Below are 16,007 nucleotides of genomic sequence, written 5' to 3'. Positions count from 1 at the left end.
AATCTAGATTTGTGTGTAAGTTGACAGGAGGAGTGGACTTTCTGCAGGCTGTAAAATGACATCAATCTGACTCACAGTTCAGTTTGCCAATCAAGCGGAGGAATGGAAGCCTGACCAATGACGAATGAGAGGGGCAAGTCTAGTGATGCAACACACACACCCATTCTCAAGAAACAGATAAAAGCAGAGAGTCAGGACACATAGAGAGATTCAATTTCATCTGCCGCTGGAAGCCCTGCCGGAAAAATCCATACTTACCTCCATCAAACTCCAGAAAGCCAAACTAGAGACTTCAATCTATCCAGAGCAGAGACCAGACCAGAGAGAAAGCAGTGCTGTGCCTAGCAGAGACCAGACCAGAGAGAAAGCAGTGCTGTGCCTAGCCGAGACCAGACCAGGCGCTGTGAGCAGAATCCGGAAAGACCTGACCAGACTGAAGATCGTGACCAAGTCGCTTTCCTGTTCAAAATCTCTTGTGAGTACTTAGCAAAACTCAGAACACATCTCTTAGTTTAAATTCATCTAATTCAATCTATTTAACCTAAGTAGAACTGCCTCCTAGCTGTCACCTGTCAATTCTAGTAAAATTTGTCACTTGTCAAAGTGTGCGTTTAAAATTGGCAAAACCAAAAACGACCTTTACTAAATTGCTCATATCTCCGCAACCGTTTGGGCTAGAGACTTGCAATAACTTTCATTTGGAACCTGAGATCCTAGGCTTTCCTAGGACCCCAAAACGGTAGAGATAGTCCTTGCGGTTCCTCTGTAATAGCGCTCGGCGCATCCGCGAATTTTGCCGCGATTTGCAATTTCTTCACATGTAAAAAAACTGCTGATGCCTGCTTTCCATTTGCCAGAAATTCGTTTAACCTGTTAACTATCCCTGCATCATTGCTAGTGTGTGCCTGGACTAATATTAACTAGATACCACTCATCCTGAACCTCTAAAAGGGAATTAAGAGCGTTTCCAGCATATTTCTCATTCATTGCTAGCACCTATCAAAGCATTTGCCTGTGTTTTCAAAACTCCTATCTGTTTTCTGTTGTCTAAGCTTGCTGGATTGAACTGATTACATTGATTGCATTTCTGAGAACTGTGTGCTTCCTCCCATTTCCTTGCATTGCATAAAGAGGGGGGGAGTGAATAGCCAGAGAAAAGTGATTACATTGTTTGGTTGAAATCATATTGAGTATTTTCTGTACTGCATTCATTGAATATTGCATCCACCTGAGCTTACATAAAGCATCCTCTACCACATTATACTTTTGTTCCTAATTACCAGTGTGCTACCTTATCCATTTCATCTCAACTCCTTAGTAATTATAAAGAAGTGTGCTAGTGCCAGATTCTCTGTTGTCAATCTTTATCATATCAGATTAAGTGTGCTATTCAATTATTAATTTATTATAAAGTGTCATATATATATCTATTGTTTAAATCATCAAATAAACCCTTTTAACTTGCAAAACAGAACTACTTCTTGGCTCAGTGGGGTCAGGGGGATTCCAAGAGAGGGGTGTTATATAAGGGTAGTCATCCAGAACGCATGAACTGGACCTAAAGATATATCAATAAGGGTTTTCATTCAGTATTCTAGACTAGGCGTTAACTTAGCTGTAGTGCTGAATTGAATCCTCTTACATCGCGGACCACATTAATGCCCTTGGATTTGTGAGGCGCACAGCTGATGATTGCTACAAGCGGTGGAATGACCTTAAAAGCAGAGCAAAGAACAAGCTGGCTTTCAATCATGCCTCTACTCTGGTGACTGGTGGTGGGTCTCCACCAGAGGACGACCAACTCACTGAACATGAGTCTGTTGCTGGAACCTTCATCACAGAGAAACAGATCCAAGGCGTGGGAGACCTACCAGATTATGAGGCATTTTCCGGTGAGTGCCCATGCAAGTGTGTGTAATCCATGTGTATGTTTCTTGGGTGATGTGTAATGATTGAAGGCCAGGTGAGGATGTGTGCTCCTAAGTGGTATGGGTCACCCATGTGCTTCCTCCAAACCATTCACCGGCCTTGGGTTTGGGTATGACAGTATCCCTTCTGACCACAGTAGCCAATTAGCGCCACATTACTGCAGTTGCCTTTGAACTGTCATCTTGCAACAACATTGTTCTGATTTTTCAGTGTTCATTCAGCCTAATTGTTTCAATCCTCCCATTTTTGCAATGCATTTTTCTGCCCTAATGCCACATATGTGACATGCTTCTGTCATATATTACAACCCACATTGGCCCACATTTATTACCTTGTTATGGGAATGATTTGACCATTCAGGCTGATTGAGTAAGGGCCTGCTCACATTCATTTTTGGGGCCTGTTTAAATGTGGAACATGATTGTTGTTTCCTGTCATGTTGAAGTGACCAACCATTGATGTATCCATCTGCCTGGCATCACTGTATTATTGCACACTGGATGTGTTGCACTGTGTGGCACATGCGTATTTTGTCACACTATTTTGCATTTTTCATCTCATCATGTCCATCTCACATGGACGGGTGACAGAACTCATTCACTGACATATGGCTGTACTTGTCAAATGTACCATGGCTATGCTACGTGCCATCTGTGTGCTGGCATGTGTCATGTATGTGGATTGCCCATGCCAGTCACAGGCTAATCTGTGATGCCAGTGCTAGCACATGTGTTGATTTTCCATCTTGGAGTCTGCAGTGTCTGCTTTTTGCCTCCCCTTCCAACTCATTGACAGTGCTTGAATGCCAGGGTTATAGTCGTGTGGGACATGTGTTGTTCATGTAATGGATCTCTGCCTTGTCAGGCCTATGTGTGTGCTATGGTGCTCATGCCTGTTTCCATTTGTTGTCTTTCATGTTTTTCCAGGTGATGACACACTTGATGCTGTTGAGGTGGAGGAGATGGTGCAGACCCAGGAGGAATCTCAGCCACGACCGGGCACCAGTGGAGGACGTGGTGTGGTGGTGGGTAAAAACCCTATCCTCCTGCAGACCATACTGTCCACGGGTGTCTCTGGGTGCACCTCCCCAGACCTCTATGATTCAGTTGCTGAATCAGACAGTGGGACTTATGTGCTGTCGCAGGTGAGTGTTTCTGGCAGGGATGCTGTTCTGTCCAACCCACATGCACCGGGGGTAGGCCCCTCTATGGGGATGTCAGTGTTGGTAACTCCGCCTTTGGCGGTTACGGATGCAGGGTCACACTCCACTACATCTGATCCTGTTCATGGGCCAGCAGATCAGAGGGGGCATGCAGTCCTACAGCCTCAGGCAGTGCCATCACAGCAATGTGCAGATCGCCTTGCCCCAAACAGGTGTGGTGTCCGCCGACATGGTGGCCATACGCCACCAGGCAATACTGTATGGGAAAACTCCATTTACAGTATAGCAGCACAACAGGGAGCATCGGTTGAAATGATGGCTCAGGCAATGGAGAGGGTGGCCACTTCCATTCTCCACCCTGAAAGGCAGATGGAGCAACAACAGCAGGCAACAGACTCCATTTGCCAATCACACAGGGAAGACAAGTTGGCGGCCAACAGGGACGGACGGGCGGCACTGGGTACTCTGCGTGAAGCCATATCTGTAGAGTCACAGGGCCACAGGGAAGCCCTGAGGTTAGAACTCCATTTCCTCAGGGAGACTCTGGGTGAACTTGAGGCTTCCCGAAATTTTAGGTCAGAACAGCAGCTGGAGCAGCTCACACGTTCCCTCTCAGCTGAGCTGCAGGCAACTCGTGAGGAGATCCGGGAATCACGCGAGGCAATGCGTGCAGAAATGCAGGCAACCTGTGAGGTGCTGCATGGGGATCTCCGTACTATCATCCTCCAGAACCAGACCTTCCATACCTGCATGCTTGCTGCCATGGAGGACCATACAAGGGCTGCCTCCCATAGCACCGCCACCTCCTGATGTAGCAGCAGAGGGTGAAGAGAGCGACAGCAGTTCTCCCACATTGGCGTAGCCGTGCAGGCCATGAGCCCATGGAGGTATTTTTTTTTCCGCAACATCCACGCAGGTGGGTGTTGGTGTGCACCCTGTCCTCGAACCTCCTGGGTGGCCTCCCACCCCCTGGTCCACACATGGCCATTTTTTATTTTTTTATTTTTTTTGTTATTATTTTTTACAGTGTGTTGCCTTGTGTGGCTCCCGTGGGCATCCACTGTGTATTCCAGCTGGGCACATGCAGGCTTGTCCTGTCTTTGGGTTAGATGCTTGGGTTCATGACACACACACCCCTCCTGCTTCCTCTTTCCATGGGCTTGCAAAGGGTGTGACCAAGTGACAGTGACTTACACAGTGACATTGGGCTCCCATGAGCTGTGTGGGCAGTCTGTAGTCAAAACTGTGTGGACATCCCTAGTGGGGAATTGTGTTGTATTGAACACTGCATGGTGTATTGATATGTGCTTGTGCATCCATGTCTTCCTTCTTATTCACAGGTACCTTCTTCATGTCTTCACAAGGCCGTCTTCTTTGCAGATGCAGTTTATGTTGTATGCAGTACATTGACACATTTGCCTGACAGCAACACTCTGCAGTTGGAAGGGGTCGATATGCTGGCTTATTCAGGTTGTAAAACTTGCACTACTTTGATTTTGTACTGTCATATTTTGCCACTGTTTCATCCTGTGTTGCTGTATTGTGTTGCTGGTAAGTATTTGTTCATGTGTGCTGTTTGATATTGATTACTGGGAGCATATTGTCTGTGGCCTGTTTCCATTTGGGACAGTGCACTTTGTGACACTTGTGTCATGTGTTGTGCATTCATTTGGTAGCATTCACATTGCATGACATGCCATGGTGTGTTGGGTAGCTGAGATGGGGAGGGGTTTGGTGACATGGCAGTATTTTCATGTTGTATTTTGCAAGAGAGTAGTCATTCATGCAGCATAAATGTGTGACACAGCATTGGTTGTCTTTCAGTAGGTAGGGATGCATGCAATGTAACACTTCGAGGTGACCAATCTCAGGCTGGTATGGTTGTGACAGTTGACTGTCCCTTATGTCATCATCATTGATTGTCAGCTGGTATGTGCCAGGGCTGTGTGCACTCCACAGGGGTGTGATTTTAGGTGAAGTAATTAGCCACCAGCTGCGTACAGGCTGCCTTACCACGTGCCCTTTCCCCTCCCATGCGCAGCGGCCCTGCATGTGATTGGGGATGTGGGGGCACCACCATGTCCAACCGCAGGCCCTGGCGGGTTTCAACGTTGTGCAGGACACATGCTGCCACTATGATCCTGCACACTACTGGGGGCACGTATAGCAGCTGCCCACCAGAGCGGTCAAGGGAGCGAAAGCGTGAGTTGAGCACTCCGAATGTGTGCTCCACTATGCCCCGGGTTGCAATATGGGCTGTGTTGTATCTTACCTCGGGTGGTGTGGTGGGGTTCCGAATTGGCGTCATCATGTGGGTGCTCAGAGGGTAGGCACGGTCCCCTGGGGAGGTGATGATGGGTATCATTAGTGGGGTTGTGACATTACTCAGTATCTGACATGCATGTATGTGCAGAGGCATTTATACTCACCAAGCAGCCATGTATCACCATACCGTCCAGCTTCTAGGTCCCGGTTTAGGGGTGACATTCTGAAAATGAAACTGTCATGGGTGGACCCTGGATAGTTGGCATATACTGAGGTGATGATTCCCTTGGCATCACATAATACCTGCATGTTGATGGAATGCCAGTGCTTGCGGTTTCGATAGATGTGCTTAGTTGCCCTGGGAGGACGTAGAGCCACATGGGTGCAATCAATGGCACCTAGCACTTTGGGGAAGTGTGCCACCCCGAAAAAATGCCTGGACAGCAGCCTGCCTTTCTGCAGGTGTTCTGGGTATGTATATGAGCCTGCGGACTGAAGGGCGTGCAGTCATGATGGCCAACACCTAGTGTAGGCAGCATGACTGCGTGGCCTGTGACAACCGCCCCCACTATGGCACTTGTCTGCTGAAATGAACCAGTGGCCAAGAAGTGCAGTACATTGAGCACCTTTTCCAAGGGGCTCAGTGCTTGGGAGCACAGGGTGGATGATGTGAGGTCATCCTCCCACTCACTCACCAGGTCGAGTATTATGTGTGGCGGCAACCTGTACCTCCCATACACCTGGTCATCAGGCATCCCAAAAAGGCTGGTCCTGGGTGTAAAAATTCTGGGCCTGGCTATCCTCCTCCTCCTGCGGTGTCCCACGACCACTGCTGTGAGGACTGGTATATTCATCGTAGCGTCTGAGCTTGTTTGTTGTTTGCGTGCACTTTTATGCTGCGCAGGGCCGCGTACGCCTGCTTCCTGCTGGCGTACGTGTTTCCGGATTAGCGCGTCTTTTTTGGCACGCGCATTTCCCCTGTTCGATTCCATGAATATGTGTTGTAGGCGCGCGTGTGGGCGTTCCGCGCATTTACCTCCTGTACTTCCCCCGTAACGCCCACAATTTGTACGCATTGTTCCCCATTCTGCGTGTTATGCCCTCTGTTCCGCCCACTTTTGTTGTGTGCGCCGCGCTATGTGCGCTTTCGCTGTGCACGTAGCACATGCTGTTTGATGACGTGTGCGTCCGCGTGCGCAACGCACGATTTTAGCGCACATCCCAGGATTTACACGCGCACGGACTTCCATGAATCGATGTGCAAGGCTTTCGCACGCTTGCGGTGCGATTTTCGCACTTGTGCTGCGATTCGCAGGCTTTCGCACACTTGCTCGGCGATTTTCGCTGCACATTAATTCCATGAATCGGCCTGTAAAGCTTTATAGACATTCTGAATGCCTTAAATTACACCATATTCCACAAACGGAAACAACGTTGTAAGGAGACTATGCCTAAAGAAAAATAAAAAAACAAGAATGTCAAAAACCTCTTTACAAAGAATAACAAAAGTTCGAGAACATTTGTACATATTATCAGCCAGTTTAAAACTGAAACGGACTGTATCGACGTAATTGAGGAATCCTCTTCTCGGGGTAATAAGGTCAAAAGCAAGAATAAATCAAAAACAGATTGTGCAGCAACAGAGCTGTCAAAAACTCAAGCTTGCATTTCGAATCTGGCTTCTGTTTCTCAATTATTGTGTCGAGAAGTAGGTCATATTGTTCCAATTAGTTTGGATTCTCCAGGGTCGAACATAAAGTCTTTACTGAACTTTCTACATATTAATTGGAAGACAATCCCTCTTCCCCTTTGTCACTAGTATATTTATCGGCTCCACATATAGTTGGAATTTTAGATTCCAGGCCCTTGAAGGATCCACATAGTCTTGCTCAAATCTGGTGACCAATAATCGGTACGATCATCGAACTTACAGTCCTCACAAGAGTTTCAGACCCACACAGAAAAATGATTAGATCTAAACAAATTCATGTTAGGTGAATCCATGTCAGCCCTAAAAAATCAACATTCTACATCTGATTTGTTCCATTTCAAGCTCAAACTTGTTGTTTCAACTGAAAGGAAAACAATCCTAAACAGATCTAATGTTTTTTTTCAATACTATATGTTGCGCCTGTATTATGAAATATTAATTCTCCCACTTTGAACAATTAAAATTCATTAGTTGTGAATGTTTGGACAAAACATCATTCATATACATTCATGATGAATCTATGACACCTTGTTGTCAAAGAGCTCGACCTTGCTGTCAGTGGAATATGATTTGTATCTCTTGAGAACGATTCCTGTTCTGTTTGTCCCATTAAAAGGAACATTAAGTCTAACTTGCCTAATACATACAGATCTGATGTTCATTTCCCGATCCAATGTGAAATAATCTTTACCAAACTCACAAAAGGTTACTTTTACTAGTCAGTTTGAAGACTAATGACCAATATTGGTCTTGGCTCTCATCAGCCTTGGCGTTTCGAATTCTGTAGTGGTGAAACACAAGATGTGTATTTAAATTACATTTAGTATAATTTTTCTCTTGGAACTATAGAGGTTGTAATCACCTATTTATTGACTTAGGAAGCCATTTAAATATTTTGAGGGCTTACTGTATTACCTGCAGGAAGTGTGGCTTTGTAAATAAAATCCTAGTAGATTGATATACTGCTCACTTTACCCCTGCTAACAAAGGATCCAAGGAACACCTCTTTGGTGGGCTTTTGATTAGAACTAAAAATAACTTTGGAGTCTAATCTTCCAAATCTGCCTACTCGACTCCAGGCATACATGCTATAAAAATCACTTGGCATAATTACTCACCTTTTATTCTTAACATGTACCGGAATCCTGACTGGGGAAATTAAAAAATGCAGACAAGTTTGGTCAATTTCCACACTTAGGACATCATTATTATTTCAGGAGATCTAAATTGCTAATGTTTCCTTGTTGATTGTGTCTCTAGTGATAAAATTAATTTAAATACGATCCATTCCCATGTGAGGGACAAGAAATAGTTAGGTTTGATGAATTTTTGGAGCCTTCAAAAAGTCGATGGCAACATTCTAAACATTCTGGGCAAATTGGGTAGGGGCAAATTCTAGTTGAATCATTGATTATATATTTGCATCTACCCCATTTTTAAACACTGCCACTCTTTAGAGGTCACTCCATTTATTGTGAGGGATCATACTGCTCTAAGCCTCAAGTGAGAATTAGAGTGTTTTGATAATAGTGATCCTAGGCATTCACAGTATTTTTAAATTAATAGCGGATTAAAAAAGGATTTTGTGGAATCCTCATTCGATTATAAAATGCGAGGTCAACCTAGCTTTGTTATCCAAAACTGTCTTTAAAAGAGCTACCACTATTCTAAATATGCCAGAAGACTTTTTAAAACATTAACTGATTTTAGTTGTAGCATTTTAATATTCATAAATCTAAGGGTGACGCAGACACCTTTTCTAGCAAACATATTTTTTTTTGCTGCTCTTCAATTAAAAAAAGGGATATCAGAGCACTGAAACAGCAATCTTTTTCTTTAATGGTTGAACAGCTAAAATCATGTAAACAACACTATAAAAATTGGGTGCTAGCTCATAAGCATCAGTTAATTCAGAATGACTCTGAAGAATGTTACGTTGTTTGGCATCTAAGAACCTAAACCAGTTTTTGGAACATAATCAACAGTCTTTTCTTCAAAACCAATGCCCACTCTAATTGAATAGACAACCATCTATCTTTGGATTACTCATTTAAAAAATGTATACAGTTCTAAAAAGGTTTTGCTTCTTAACGACGTCTCCATTGGAAAAGGGAATATTAGCTTTCCTATGAGATGATACATGCACTTATACTCAAACTAAAACCAACCAAGCCCCTGGCCCAGATATTCACCCTTATGGAGAGACCAGTAGTTTGGGCTCAAATACTGACCCACCTTTTGATTTAATATCAAAAAACGGTTTTACATCTCTGTCTTTGAAAAAGTCCCATTTGTATCCATGTATAAAAAGGGAGACCGTTTATGCCCAGCTAAGTATCCTTCAATTGCTCTCTTGGATGTTAGAATCGAGATCTTTTACTCCCTTATCTTTAACCATCTAGACAGTTGGACACAGAATATTGGTAGAATTTATACTTAACAGTCTGGATTTAGACAAGTTTTGGTTATGCTCCTCATTGATATGATTCTTACTCTGTTCCAAAAAAGAACCTACTTTTCTGCCATTTGTAGATCTTACTTATGTTTTTGATCGTGCTAATAGAGCATTTCTTTGGACCAAATTACACAAACGTTGCAGCTTGTCTTACTTGCTTGAACACCACATTTTCAAGTAAGATTAATTTTCGCTGGCCACATGTCCAAATTATGTCCTTCAAGTATGTGTTCAATCCTGTTCTGTTCAATGTCTTCATTTCTGACAAAGATGACACATTTCTTGCTGCTAGAACATTCCCGTCACAACTAGGTATCAGTTCAGTCTAGGGGTGTACCAAATAGTGCGCCGAATAGTTGTTTTTGCAACCAAACAGTTTCTAGAACATAATAAACAACATTTAATTGAATACAATTATGAGACATTCTATTGCATGAGTATTCATGTTTATTAATTGGACACATATATCTCACTGAGATATTTCACTGAGCTTATTAAAAGCGTATTAAAAGATAAAATGATAAAAAGAAATAAACAGTTCATCCCCCATCAGGTGGATATAGCCAGGGGTGCTCCTAGAATAAAAGTTCAGTGGGGTGGGCACTAAACCTTCAAATGTTTGGAGAAGCGCTAACTACAAAGACTGTGGGGGAAGGGCAAACTTAATTGTGTGGGGGCATCTAACTTCTTTATGCATTCTATTGAGACTTTCTGGTGAAGCTTTAATGTGACAAGCAGTTAACTCTCTTGATATGATATGATGATAGGATAGGTTATTTATAACACGCTTAATACCCGGATGTTTCTAAGTGCGGACCCAGGGATCAAACCTTCCTTGCTCCATGTCGACTTGCTTCCAAGGTGATCACGTTGGCCCAGAGCTATCCTCCAGAGACGAGTTGAGGGCAGACTTCTCTCTTCACATCTGAAACCACACACTTAAGGACTGCTGTGAGAATGAGCCGTCTCCTGTCCTCCCTACCCTTCCAATCACTTCCCTGGCATGGAAGTACTAACCCAGAATCACAATTTCAATTGCCTAAACATGTATGCATATGAATTCAGAGCCACCCCTTGGAATGATGTAACACTTTTGGCTTGCCTGAAAGCCTGGACGAGTGAGGGCTCAGTGACATGAAACATATCACATTTCCTACAGTAGTGTGATATGATATGATATGGCATTTATAACGCGCCTGTACATAAGTGTTTCTAGGTGCGATAAGACATGGAGGGGGAAACAGAGGGAGGACAAAACAAAGATGTTACTGGGCCTTGTGTCATTCAGATCGCACACATGCAGGAAAGTGGATCGGGAGAAGTGCCGATGGGGGAAGGGGAAAAGTGCAGGTAGCTCAAAAAGTTCAGCCAGCACTGAGCAGTGGCTCAGTGCAGGTGGCTCAATAATTGCAGCCTGCAGGTGGCTTATAAGTGCAGAGAGAAGGGGCTGTAGGGTTGCAGATACAGACCACAAGTGCTGGTGGAGCCAGGAAGCAGTGCAAAGGGTAAATGGACGTGCATGAGCCTAGGCCCAAGTTCAGAGGGTAGCCAAGTGACCAGTGCATGGAGCAATCGGGAAATCAGCAGGGGAGAGGAAGAGAGAAAGTGGAATCTTGAGTTGCTTCCGGGACTGCAGGTGGTTCTGCTCAAGTTTGAGAGAGGCAGAGAGGCCTTTAAAAATCACCATTGAGCAACTGCATGCAACCTGCTCAATACAGCATTCCCAGAACACTCACACACAGAAGCACTAACTAACAGAAATGACCACATCCTGTATTATTCGTCTGCCCCAACCCTATATGACTCTCTGAAGAAATATCTCTAAGTTGTATCCTTAGGTAAAGAAAAACTATCTGCACAGCCAAAGAGCAGTAGTACACCACAACTACCCAAGGGCACGCCACCTGAAGTTTGAAGCGTTGCAATGTCAATGCAGATATGTGGAAGATGCCTAGCTGTGAATCCTCATGTATGGTAGGCTTGACAATGCTGCTTTGATGTTTCAAAGGTCTATAACTGGGGCTGCTAGCTGGACATGCTTAGCGTTTTTCTTAACGTTGATAAGACAGGTATCATGCTTGTAGGCAGGGAACTCAGCATCTGTGGGCCATAATTATGGTCTTCTTTTCTTGACCCAAGCTCCCAATCTTTCTACACATCACAGAACCTCATTGTCAAGCCATGCAACGATTTGTCTGTTACATCTTCTTTTCAACAAGTAGTTTGCTCCTGTTTTTATGATGTTGGGGGTCTTAAACAAATGTTCTGTTCATATTTTATATTTTAATATTTTTGAATCACTGCTATTGCCCAATTCAGTATTAAATTCAGCCGTCCTGTATAATTAGGCCTACCTGAGTATTCTCTTAGAAAACTCCTACGGATTCAGAAAGTAGCAGCTCATCTGCATTGAAGCAATGAAAGTCATAGTAACATGCTGCCTGTTCATGCCTCTCTGCATTGATTGCCCCATCAAGTATTGTATTCAGTTTAAATCACTGTGCATCATCCATAGAAATGGACTGGGCTTTTGTTCATCTCTGAATATTCCATGCTGTCCAACATGAGGGCTCTGGACCTCTGATAATCTCCGGAAAGTCACTCTTCTTAGGAATGATAGTTGTAGGGGCTGTTTCTTCTCTGTCCTGGCTCCTACCCTCTCAAACTAGTTCCTTCCCATTATGGTCAGACCATACCTCACTTCACTCCCTTCCATGAAGTGGTGAAGACCTGTCCTTTCTAGCTAACTTTTCCTTCACTACTATTTGCCCTTTCTTACAACTTGATCTTCTTCCTCAGAACCAAGAAACCCATATGTTGTATGTCCCGTAAAATAACACAACTCCCTATACAGTAAATCATCACACAAGTTTGAATTGGAATATCTAAAGCAATGGTGACATTGTTTAACTGTAAGAATTGTAATTTCCACTCCCTGTGTGTGCACTGAATCATCTTTAAGGAAAGGCTTTGAAAGGTGTGGTTTTTGACTATTTGAATCTTAGGAAGTGCACAGTGGAATGAAATGTGACTTTCTATTTAGGGTGTGGGTACGTTATTAAAAATGCTTGGTATTTGCCCAGAAATATCTGCTTCTTTTTATTTCAAAACCTATTGTAGAGACATTCAGAGGTTGAAAGGTATATGGAGTTAATGAAAACATAAAAAGATAGCTTTATAAACTGAGAAAGGCATGCATAAGTTAAAAAATCTCAGTTATTATGGCATCCTTAGCTTTGTTTCAGGTCGCAGAATAGGAATTGTGTGTTTTGAGACAGTATTCATACCAGTAAATTCTGCCTGTATTCTGGAGGAGATGTTGACCCCACCACGAAAGACCACAGTTAAGAAAGCAACCTCTATTAGCAAGTTAAGTTCTGACCTACAGCTCAGCATTTGTGTGCGGCCTGCAGGGTGCTGGTTTGAATACCAACATAGAGAGCTGAGCTCTTCCACCTTAGGACTTTACATTGAATACTATGTAGTACTGTTAGCTTGGGTAATAATATCTATTTGTGTAAAGTGAGCAGCACATGTCTGCAGGTGTGTATGTGAAATTTCGGGCTATCCACAAACATGTGGAGGTCACTTAGGTATGCCATAACTAAATATTAGGTTTACTTCTTGAAGCCCTGAGAGTGGAATAGACTCTTGCCATACAGTGAGTTTTTCAATAATAGGCTTTTTCTAAAAGAGCTCTATTGCCCTATCTCATGTATATCAGTTCTCCAGCTACATCAGTGTTACATCACAGACCTACTGTCTGCTATGTCTATGCATCAGAAGGTGACACTTCAGCAAAGTTTTATCAAGATTTTGATGAACCCAGAGTAGACACAGTGGAAAGTGGACCACGTAAACTAAGATGAAGACCAGACAATGTTCCTGATTGCCACACTGGGCATCAGCTCGAGACAATGCCACCCTCCTAAGTGCCAAATTCTTGTGTCTGGGATTCCCATGTCATCCCTGATTGACACTGGCACATCAGCGAATATTATCATCAGACCAAGGATAGTCAAAATCTACATGTACAGCAGCAACAGCCCAATCCCACTGAAGGGTGTAGCTGGAATTACCTTTCAGCTCGACATTGTGTTCATGGAAAGCAAGCTGTATGACATGTCTACACTCTGCTTATGAGTTGAATGAAGAGAACAAAGGATATCTGGAGGAATTAGATGAGCCCTTCATAGGTATTGGCTGCCTGCTCACACTGTATGCGTGGTTTTAGCATTCATGGCACAGTCCAGCCCGTCATGCTGATACACAGGCAATGGCCAAATCTCTACAAAATGGAGGGAGCAAGGTTTACTGAAAAAGCAAGTGGCCTCACCTCTTAGATCTTACCTATTGTTTTGGTACGCAAGCCAAAAAGACCTGACCAGGTCTGCATCTTTGTGGATATGTACATGCCAAATATAACTACAAAGACGGAAAGGCACCTGGCCCCTATGTTGGATGACCTCTTTACTGACATTGAGGGAGCCAAGCACTTTTCAAAATTGGATTTCCCAGTATGATACTACCATATCCAATTATACGTAGGCTCCCAATACTTATACAGATTTGTGTCACACTTGGGCCTTGTAACAAATCTACGGACTTCATCACTTTTCCCAAAGGGGGAGCCACCCCCTTTGGGACTATGGAGGCAAGCCTGCTATGCAATACTTTTATTAGGTGTATAGGGCAGGCAGGATCCCATTAGGGTGATCCCTTCTCGGGGGACAAGGATGCCAAAGTATGGATTCCCTTTCAACTCCCCTCTATGCAAAGTCCCATGCATTTGTTTGGTGTATGGGAACTGACCAGGGTAGCCATATGCAGGGTCCCTTTAAGGAGGATGGATTGGTCTCTGACATCTATCTGTTGCAGTCTCATTGTAAAACCCAGAACTAATGGGATCATTCCTCCACCCCAAGGAGAGTCTAAAATACATTGGCAGACCAAGAGGTAGGTAGACCGGCAATACGCAAGAGACCCCAGCTTGTGCTGCTGTGCAAAGGAGGAAGTCCCACTCCCTCAGGAGGAGCTGAATAGGCGAGCCATGCAGTCGGAATGGTCAGCAGGGAACCAAAGCAGACCACAGAGCACTGCCTCTTTACCAACAATGTACGCCCACTGAGCCCTGGAATGCCTGAAGTGGAACCTACTTCCTGCCACTGAAGATGTACAAGGGTCCTGCTCCTCCAACACAGGATGAAATAACTGTAGCAAAGCATCCTGACCCACAGTACAGAGCCAATATGAGAACACTGGTACGCACACCAGAGAGATTGCCTCCACAACTGAGTACCAGGTTGAAGAAAAGATACATAGCATTGTAAGAATAGCAGCTGGAGGGCTATGAGACAACCCAGTAGTCCACATCAGGCTGATAATCAGAGGACACCATAGGCGGGGGTAAGAGAGACCGTCAGAGAAGCCGCAACAAAAGCAGGAGCAAGCAGGCCCCTAGTTCACAGGGGGCTGATAATCAGAAGATTTCAGGAGATGGTAAGAGAGACCGGCATAGACACCACAATCAAAGTGGGCCCAAGCAGGCCCATAGCCCACATGGGGCTGAAAAACAGAAAGCCCCAGGATGGGGTAAGAAAGACTGCCAGTGAAACCACAACTAAATTGGGGCCAAACAAAACCGTAGTAAGAAGGGGCTGATTATCTGAAGACCCCAGGAGGGGGGTTAGAGAAAACACCAGAGACACTGCAACTAAACCAGGGCCAAGCAAGCCCATAGCTCATAGGACTGATAATCAGAAGGCCCCAGGATGGAGTAACAGACCACCAGAGAAACCGCAACCAAAGTGGGAAAAACAGCCCATAGCTCACATGAGGCTGAGAATCAGGAGACCCCATGAGTGGGTAAGAGAAAACGCAAGGTAAACCGCAAGCAAAGCGGGGCTAAGAAAGCCCATAGCCACAAGGGGCTGATTATCAGAAGACACCAAAAGGGGATTAGAGAAACTGGCAGAGAAGCTGAAACCAGAGTGGGGTCCAGAGGCCTATAGCCAACCCGGGGCTAATAATCAGAAGAAACCAAGTGGGGTTGAAAGAAACTATGACCAAAGCTATAGCCCAAGTTGGGTTAAGCGAGCCATTGGTCTATCTAAGGCCAAAAGCAGGAACAAGAACTGAGTGGTGTTTTCTAAATACAGACCACAAACCAGAGGTATTCTTTAGCTGTAATACATCCCTGAGATGGAGTGAACCAAGAACTATTTGGAATAGCTGATACAGCCAGCATTGGGCCAAAAGAACATTAAGAGGCATATTGGTTTAGTTGTTTGGTCATCAGAACCACAAGGCCAAGAGCTTAAGAGACTCTCTGTCGCAAAGACAATTTTGTTTGTTCATTGGAACTGCCAACACATGGCTGGAAGAGACTTTTTGAGAACTATTTGGTGGGTGGGCAGACAACCAGCCACCACTGAGTGAACCCAGGGGGAGATCAAACCTAACCTAAGTTAAAACCTAGATTGGCT

Source organism: Ambystoma mexicanum, chromosome 6q (genome assembly GCF_040938575.1).
Source record: "Ambystoma mexicanum isolate Mex_15411 chromosome 6q, UKY_AmexF1_1, whole genome shotgun sequence".
In the NCBI taxonomy this organism is placed as follows: domain Eukaryota; kingdom Metazoa; phylum Chordata; class Amphibia; order Caudata; family Ambystomatidae; genus Ambystoma; species Ambystoma mexicanum.
This window is presented reverse-complemented; position numbering follows the sequence as displayed.